At 48.9% G+C, this 9,338-nt stretch overlaps 1 protein-coding gene across 2 annotated transcripts in view; it reads left to right on the top strand.

The window, feature by feature from the left end:
• Positions 1–5,360: 5,360 nt before the first annotated feature.
• PLS3 (plastin 3) overlaps positions 5,361–9,338 on the top strand; it is a 44,764-nt gene continuing 40,786 nt past the window's right edge. The window contains exons 1-2 of one of the 2 annotated variants that reach the window (XM_052672976.1): positions 5,361–5,375; positions 5,446–5,454. The gene's annotated coding sequence lies outside the window, so the exon portion shown is untranslated. Of the gene's footprint in view, positions 5,455–9,338 lie in introns of both variants that reach the window. The other variant, XM_052672973.1, reaches the window with a different exon arrangement.

The raw sequence follows: 9,338 nt of genomic DNA, 5'->3' as shown, positions 1-9,338 counted from the left end.
TAGAGCTGCAGGAGAAACTGCTCTACTCACTGTGCCCTGGCCACTGCTTCGGGTTTCCTGTGCACTGGACCCAGCTAGAGCTTCACAGGTGTTTGCTTTGGCAGATGTGGTGCAGTCTGGCCTCGGAGCTGTGGACATCCACCTCCAACCCCAGTCTGGCACATGGTGACAGCAGGTCCCCAGTCCCCTCTTGGGTAAAGGAATGCATGGCCTGGGCAGATTGCCCCCTGCAGCCCTGGCTGCACTGGAAGCAGCTCTTGCAACGTGGCCTGAGTGCTGCAGAGCCGTACCAGGCAGTGCAAAGGCAGACATCAGCACTCACACTGCTGCCTTTATACACAGCGCAGCGCCTGCGCAAACACACGTGTGGCTGGACAGAGAGACATCCAATTCAGGACAGGCTATTTTTCCCCTTTGGTAAATATCCTTATCCAAGATCAGCAAGTGGGAATTCTGTGAGTCTTATCTCGGTCTGCAATTTTCCTGCTTTGCACAATCATTAATAATTCCCTATTTATTAACACTGGCATATGTCCACACTGTCTTCCAAGCCCCGGGCTTGCAGGAATGCAGACAGCACTGCTCTGCTTCCGTTCACTGTGGGGTTGGGAGGTGGTGGGATTCCAGAGTTCTGGAGGAGCCAAGGGAGCTCTAGGGCAGTCTGAGTAAAGTGGGGGAGGAGGCAAGAGGTAGAGGGAAAAATAAAACAGGAAAGGTGAGAAATAAGTTTAAAGGAGAGGAGAATACAATATTCAAAAATGTATTATGGGTTAGAAAAAAAAATCCCCAATTTGGCTATGACCAAATGGGGGGAACATGAAGAACATTAGAAGCGGTCAGAGTCCTTGAGAAGCAAAAACACTTCCCCAGTGGTTGAGCACAGCCTCATATTCTCATCCACAGCTGATGGATGTTATTCATCAGCTGCCACACAGCTCTGTTGTGCCTTACTTTAGCTTCAGGCAAGGGAAGGCAGAGAATGACAGTGAGGTTGTTGCTGGCTGTGAGGACAACATCCAGGTCTTCCCATCTCAAGCTTCCTTACACCATGCAATGAATATTGGGTGTTTTATTCCCCTTCCTGTCCTGTCCCAGTGCAGAACCAACTGCATGAAATTCTGTCATGGTATCGCACCCAGCATGACAAACCATCTGCCTCCTCCCCAGCCAAACTCCTCCTAAAAATTCATTCTGGAGGGATGTTATCCAGCTCCAAACATGTTGGCAGGATTTAAGAAGAAGCCACAGTCATTACCATGCTGGCATCTGCAAAATAGTCAACCTAGACATCTGACTGAAGTGATCAAAAGGCAGTTGCATGCGCAGGGACTGTATATTCCACAACTTGCAGCCAAATCTGCTCGGTTCTTCTGTCCAAATCTCTGTGTATTTGACCTTCTGCTGCTGGTGCTCTCTGGAAGCACGGTTTGCTGTGCAGACAGTTGTTTGTGCCTTAGAGTCTGGCCTTGTTGAGTCAGAGAATTAAGCAAAGAGGCAAAAACACCTCCTTGCCATGCAGTGTTTTGCTTTGGGTTTTTTTGATCCACAACAACGAAGGAGAGAAGTTCATCCTGTTGACTGGAACTGCAAATAAAGGCTCAAGGCACCCGCTCTCCTGCAGGCTTCTAAGGTCCAAGGGCCATATTAACAGCAGGTAGGGCTGCACAAAGACACGACACACAGCTCTGCCTTGCTGCTGCCAGCTGTGAGCTGCAAAGCTCTCCTCACCCTGCATGGGCAACCACTGAAAAACTCCCCTTGACAAGAAAGGCACCACTTTGTATGGTAGAGTGTAGAATAGGGACAGTGTGAAACCCCAGGTGACCCCAAAGGTCCACAGCAAGGGGCAATGGTGGTTTCACAACGTGGTGCAGAGTCCCACATTGCGATGTGCTGTTGGGCAGTGGGGATGGCAGCAGTGGTTGCATGGACCAGGTCTGCTGGATACACTGATATTTATTTTCCCCAAAGCTCTTTTTAAGCAAGGAAGTGGCCAGAATTATTTGAGTAAGCATTTCTAGCAGGACGTAATTTCAGTTTGCTCTGCCTCCAAAATATGATGCAGATTTTCATCTGCTTTTTTTGCAATAGGAAAAAAACAGTTCCAGCTTAATAACACGTCCATAGTGCCGCTCCGTTGTTCTCCCTGATTGATGACAAGTGTTTTGGACATTAATATTGCGGCTCCTCAGTTCTGCTAATGTTGTGAATGCGTACCCACAGAAAACAAAACAAAGACCTAGTTGGGAACAGATGCCCTAATTCTAATGGAAGAGCTTCCCACCAACTCCTTTAGAGCCCGCTTCTTTAAAGCTTGCTTCTGATGTGGGCTCGCAGCTCCTTCCGTATGCTTTGCAGCTCCTTTGCACACCCCACATCCCAGACACACATTTTTAATTACCCTGCCTTCCCTCCGTCCAGATCATTGCCACCCCCCAGCTATGTTCTGTAAGGGTTTAAAGGAGCTGGCTTATGCATGGGATGTCAGGCATACCTTGCAAAGATGCCCGCCATAACGCTGCTGGGCTCCATCTCTGAGGGTTGTGGTGTTTTCTTCGTGCTGGTTTCAAAAGGCACTGTTTGCACTTAAGCAAAATATGGTTTTCCTTGGCAGTGGTGCTGGCAGCAGCTCTCAGCCTGAAAGCAAGGAGCTCTGCCACCAAGGAGACAAGCGTTATTTATCCTCATAGTCCCCTCATTTCACGTGACTATTGCCACAGAAGACAGTCCTATGTAAATGGCCATAATTATCTGCTAGAAGTACGTATTATTCAGTAACACAGCCACAAGAGAAGTCACATTGGTGCAGTTACATCTGTGCAGGAAAGCAGTACAGATTTATTACTGAGCTGCCAGAGGAGGCTTCCATTTAAACAGACGTAGTTACAACTCGTGTAACTAACTTGTGAAGCACTGAGCCTGCAGCAGCAAGGCCTGCAGAGGGCTGTTGCTGCTCCATCCATGTCCAGCTGACACTCATTTGCAAATTACTTAAGGACGTGCAGCTTCTTTGGCTTTGGAAAGTGGGCATTCATTGGTTATATATAAATGAATCTCTTCTGAACAGGCTTTAGTACCTCACTCAGAACAGAGAAATTAAGCTGAGTGTGCAATAAACACGGTGACCTGAGCGTGATGTCCATATCAGGATAATAAGGGGTGGTTGTATTCCTGCTGAACGAATGGACTTGCCCTCTGGAGCCAAACTTCCACTGCTTATGAAGGGAAATCCTAATGAAGAGACAACTGGTAGATGTTCAGTATGTTTAATACTTTACTCCCTCATTTGGAGAACAAAGAGTCGCCTGTTTTATACTTCTGCTTTGGACAAAAGCAGGGCACGGAAACGTGTAATCTGCATTTTCTGAATAGTCGAGATCTACAAAGATGATTTCATGTCTCTCGCTCCGTTATGTTGGCATGCTTCCAAAATCTGACAAAAAAAAACCAACAAAACAAAACACCACCAACAATCCAACAACCCTTAAGTGTCTTTTTCCCCCCCCCCCCCACCCCCCCCTAGAATTCATAACCAGAATCAAAAACATGGGCAGTTCCGTTGTGTCGGTAATGCAATTTATCTAATAGCAGCACAGGACCCCCACCCCAGAGTGTAAAATATAGATGGCCATAAAATTACTATTGCTACCTCCTGAGAGCTGCTCTGATAAACTGATGCATATGCAAACATTTCTGACATCCAATGGGAAATTCAGCTGTAAGAGAAGAATAAAAGGATGGGAGCAAGAGAGTCTGATTCTCCTCGGGAGCTGCTCCAGCTAATGGGATGAGGAACCTCCCACTGTGAGCCGTGTTGTTCCCATCATGTGGAACCACTCTGCCAGATCCTTTCATTTCGTAGCTTTGGAAAATTAGCTGCAAAATGATTTTTCCTGATGGTTTTGACAATGAGATACGATTTTCTTTATTCTTTCATGACCGGACCGGCAGACTTCCTGTAAATAATTCATAGAGAGCCATATAATTTTGTGACTGTACATGTTGCACTTCTAACGTGCATAAATATTCATCACAATGGATCCTGCTGGCCAGTCCTAGCTAAATATGTCCTACATTTATTTAATTTTTAAATAGAAGAAAGAGAATGATCTACTGTTGGTGTGGGCCATATCTAATTATAGTTTGTTAGGTAATTGTAGCCTTTCTGCAAGTTCAATTTTCTCACCGTGGTGGAAAACAGTTAAGCACAAAGAAATGGGACACGTGCTATTGCTCTGTAGAAGACCTAACACCTCACATTTACACTCCTGTTTACACCTGAATTTATTACTTTGTGCTGTTCTCATAGACATAGCTTGTCTTTCTGTCCTGAAAAAGGTTGTGTGTCCTTGAGAGCACGCCTCCTTCTCCCAAAAGCAGGAGAAGGCTTTCAGGCATCAGCCTGTGTTTTGTGCTGCTGGAGGTGGCAGTGTCATGCTAGTGGCTCATGGTGCTGAGAGGAGTGAGGTCCCTTATTTGGGACACAGCTTTCTGACCCAGCTCTGTGCTGCAGCTCCAGATCCCTGCTTTCTGTTCACCTCCTTCCTCCCAGAGCAGATTGTGTTTTTCTTTCTTAGTTCAAGGCTTTCCTTTTGAATTAACTTCTGCTCTTCATCACTTCAGTGCAGGAGCATCCCTAGGGCCCTTGGCTTCCCGAGCCCTTCCAGCAATTTTCAGTGTGAATGTCTGTGCAGCAAACACAGAAATGAGGCCAGTTATGAGGTCACCTATCCCAAATCGGCTGGCTGGAAGCAGGGAGAGGCCACAGCAATGCTCCATGTGCAGGAGTGCAGAGCAAGGAGAGCAAGGAGACAGACACCTGCACACACCCCCCGTCGGGGGGGAAAGGAGAGGGGCTCTCTTGGAAGCCCCCCACCTGCATCAGCTTCTCCTGGGCATCCTCAGCACCTCCAGCTCAGGGTGGAGAAGTTAAGATTGCAAGAAGAGCCCTGAGCCGGGAGGAGGAACGCATCCCCAGGGATGCACGTAGGACAGAAGGGATGGAAGCCAGTAGGGAAGGAGAAACGCACACAAGGGAAGAACGAGGAAAGCTTGCAGGACCGGAACAACGCGTGCATGGGAACTGAGATCCACGGAACGGGGATGTTCGCGGGGTAGCAGGGCCACGCGGAGCAGGATAAGGCAAAGCAAGGCAAGGCAGGCGGTGCTCCGGGACGGCCGGCTCCTCCCCACCCTGAGTGACTCCGCCGCCGCCTAATCGTCGTGCTGGGCCGCCGTGATGTGCGGCCTCCGGGGTCCAATCCGCAGGGGCGATGGGGCTGGGGCACAACGAGCGCGGGCAGCGGGGCTGAGGCACGGCACGGCACGGCACGGCACGGGGCAGGACGGCTCGGCTCGGCTCGGCTTGGCTCGGCTCGGCTCGGCTCGGCTCGGCTCGGCTCGGCTCGGCTCGGCTCGGCTCGGCTCGGCTCGGCTCGGCTCGGCGTGCGGGCGGTGAGTGTTGCTGGGAGTTCTCCCCAGCCCGGCTCTAACTTGGGGAAAAAAAAAGTTGCTGTGCACTCGTTTCGGGCCGAGCATCCTTCCAGCGGCCGCGGAGGTTCCGCGGGGTTCCACCCGGCCCTGCTTGTCCCACCCCCCGCTTGTCTTCCCCCCCTGCGTCTGGTGAATGGCCCCGATGCGTTCCTGGTGACGACGGGGCGCTCCGGGTCCTTTGCGGTCGTGAAAGGGACTTTGGGTGATTGAACCCCGTAAAAAATGCCCCCCCACCCCCCCCTCCCTCCCCTCCATCTCCATCCCCCTCCCAAGCCTGGGTCGGTGAACAACCGGAGCCCGACTTGTGCTAAACTTCGGGTTTGTGAGAGCTGGGAAAGCAGCGACCGGCTGCCGAGCTGTGGGATCCCGCAGGGCGGCACTGAGACGGGGACTGCGCTTCACTTTGGTCTTTTGTGCAGAGGAACGTGGCCGACAGCAGAAAGAGCGAGGAAAGCGGAGCTGGTGGAGTGGGTGGGATAAAGCGAAGTCGTGGGGCGAGAGTGTGCGGGTTTATTTTTGTACGTTTTTAATTGGGGCCGGGAGAGGAAACGTCCCCGCGCTGCCCCGAACAATGGCTTCTTGTTGGGAGGCTGCGAAGGGAAGGGGAGCGGTGGGGGCTTTCAGAGAGGGTGAGGCTTTGGGCTTTCTTTGGCACGGGGGGGGGGGCTGGAGAGCCCCGGTAGGAGGTAGCATCAAATCCTGATGCTCACAGAGCTAACGTGTCCTCTCAGAGCAACAGAGCGACTTTTAAGTTTTAATCTGAGTGAAAATAGTGGAGACACACGGAGGGGAATCTAGCTTCCTTGGTAGTGCTTCCCTGGGAGAGGCTGCACGCATCTGCTCTGCAGGAGCATCCGCACCTTGGAGCAGAGCATCACTTGGGCTCGTTTTGCTCTTTTCAGGAGAGCTGTTGCATAGCTCTGAGCAAATGCCATTGAATCAGCCTCGGGGTTGTTATTGCTGTTACACAATCCCAGAGGAATGTGTGTGCAAACTGGAGCTGGGCTTCCTGTTTTTTGGTCAGTCTGTGGAAGAGACTATAAAAGATAATAGATATCTCAGATAAATAGCTTTAGCACGAGAATTTGGAGCCGTTGTTCAGCGGGTAACACTTGTGACTCCTCAAGTGAGCTGGGTAACTTGAGAAGAAAACCTCCTTCGTGCTTGGGAGACTTACAGAGTCACTTTAAAGGCAACAGCTGGAACCTGGATATAAAGAAGGAATAGTTGCCGAGATCAACATATGTTAGTGCTGTGCATAATGATGTATAGAAATTCAATCTGTTTTGAAAAGGCATCTTGTTCAAAGAGGAGCTGCCGGTAGTCTGGCGGCGGGCAGCAGCCGTGCAAGGGATTAGCTGACACAAGGCCCATCCCCTGGGTGCAATATTCTGCACATTTCAGCCCCAGGGGCACTGTGGGGTGCAAGTAGAGGATTTAAGATTGCTGGTTTGTGTTGGAATGCTTTTAAAAAGATGTATTTAGGATAATTTGTGAAGAGAAATCTTTCTTTTTTTATTTATTTTGCGGCGCTGCTCTTATCGCAGCTCGTTAATCTCGGCCAGGAGTTGAACAATTTGAGGATGTTGCCTGGGTTGTAACTGAGCTCCTTCGGAAGAATTCTCTGCTTGTGAAAGACGACTTACTCATTCTTTGTCTGGTGAAGAGATCATAACATGATTATAAAATTCAGTTATTCAGTACTAGATAGAAAGAGCCGTGCTAAGCCGGGGTCTTTGTTCTCTTATCAAAGCTAATCAGACCAAGTCACCCCTCCTATAAAGTAGGCAAATATCCACTCAGATTATAGAATGCCCAAATCTCCAGAAACCTATTTGCTGGTTTTGTCTGGATTAGCTTCTCAGTGGGGAGAGCTGTGGGGACTGAAGACTTCATTAGATGTTTGTCTGATGGATGCTCAGGTTTGGGATAAAGGCAGAGGACCCCCATCCCCTGGGGCTGCCTTACTGCCTCCTGTGCTCTGGGTTTCAATTGTTGAGAGATTAAGACAGTAAGTGAAGGAACTGCAGCCTGGTTCAGTGGATTTGCTGCCACATCCACTCCAGCAGGACCTTCTCCAAACTTTTTCCTATGTTTTCTTGGCCCTCGTGCAGCAGCTTAACTTGCTGTACAGAAATGAGACGCAAAGGAGAATTCTGCTTTTAATGACTGTTCAAAAAGAATGTTAGCGACAGTAATTTTGCTCAGCTGCCAGTGATTTAAGTGTACAGTGATACACTTATGCTTTTATGGTAAAACTTACATAGTAAAACTGCAAATGCTCCACTTGTAGCATCAGTGCATCCATTGCATTTTTTTGCTAACGTGGTTGGCTTTATGCACTGAGGGAAGAGAAATGCTTTTTGTTTTGTACATGGTTGGCAGTGGGCTGAGGGAGGGAGGGCATGCCTGTGATGTTTCTATACCTGCATGGATATTTTAACCCACTTCTATATTAAAGTTGGTGGTAGCGATCAGTAGCGAGCACCGTTTATCACTTAACGCGGCCCCATTTGGCCCTGAGGTTGTTTTGGTGGTTCTGTATCAGATGCTAGAAGCTAACCTGGTGAAGCTGCCCCTACCTGTGTCCTTGGTAACCTGTTTTGCACAGCATTGAGTGATAGGTGGGGTGACACAAGGAGGCCGTGTGCTCAGCAAAACCACACACCCGCTCTGCATACTTCTGCGTTTCATGGCACATTTTTCAGATTTTTCTTTTTTTTTCTTTTTTAAAGTTACAACACTTTGCATCCCTCTCCTTAAAATGCTGAATGCTGGAGACCAGAGTCCTGCAGGGAGATCCGTCCCTCTGTAGACATGGCCCTGTTGGCTTGGCTTTTCCTTGAGAGTGGGTTTGACTTTCGATGCTACGTTGTTTCCTTGCAGTTTGCAGACTGGGGTCATTGCAATTTCTTTCCTGGGAAGGCTGATGTTCCTCTTTGTAATCCATGCCCGCTGTCAGAGCATGTGACTGACAGGCTATCAACCCCATGGTGCAATTACAAATATTAATTTGTAACTTATTACAAGGCAGAAGTTCCTTGCCACCCTGGAAGCAGCAGCCATATGAGGCATTAGTATTTAGGAGCTGATTGCTAATCTTTGTGTGCTGGGTACTATTGCTTCTGAAATGTGCTGTATGTGTTCAGCTGCTCTGTGAGCTCAATGTCCAAAAAGCTGAACGTAAATGTAGTGATAGAAGCTCCTGGATTCATGTCAAAGATAAAGCTGGGTGCTAATTTTGGAAGAAGTTCATTAAACAACCTTACTTCATACTTACAGAACAAAACGTTCAATCCAAGCAGATTAAAAAGAGTTGGTCTTAGTTGTGTGATGAGGGTGATGCAAGGGTGTATTAAGTAATGCTTTTTTTTTTTTTTTTTTTTTTTAATTGGGTTACTGTAATGAATGACACAATATCACCTTGCTGTGCTCCTCTCCCAACCCTTAGATAGGCATCTGTTGTTGACATCTTTGCACATACGTTTCTATTGACCCTTGGGGAGTTGGAGCATTGCACAAGCAGCTGTGGCTGAGCTCAGCATGCAGTGCTGGTGGCTGGGTGTGCATGAGGACTGCTGTCCCCTCCAACGTCCTGAGATTTGCTCAGGCTGTAACACACTGCCAGCATTACCTTGCCTACATCCTTAAGGCCTTTTCCAGCCCAGAGGCACCTGCTGTTCTCACAACTGTTTTGGGAACAGTTGGGAAGGTGAGAGGTGTGATCTCAGGACTGAAGGCAGCTGAGCAATGATCTGGCACCAGGGCTCTGGGTGGTGTGGCTGAGAGATGCTGATGGCTCCAAGCAGAGCAGCTCAGCTGACAGTGAGTGCTATAATCACTGC

Source organism: Tympanuchus pallidicinctus, unplaced genomic scaffold (genome assembly GCF_026119805.1).
Source record: "Tympanuchus pallidicinctus isolate F22 unplaced genomic scaffold, pur_lepc_1.0 scaffold13, whole genome shotgun sequence".
Taxonomy (NCBI): domain Eukaryota; kingdom Metazoa; phylum Chordata; class Aves; order Galliformes; family Phasianidae; genus Tympanuchus; species Tympanuchus pallidicinctus.
Note: the sequence above shows the minus strand (reverse complement) of the source record. Positions and strands in the feature narration are given on the sequence as shown.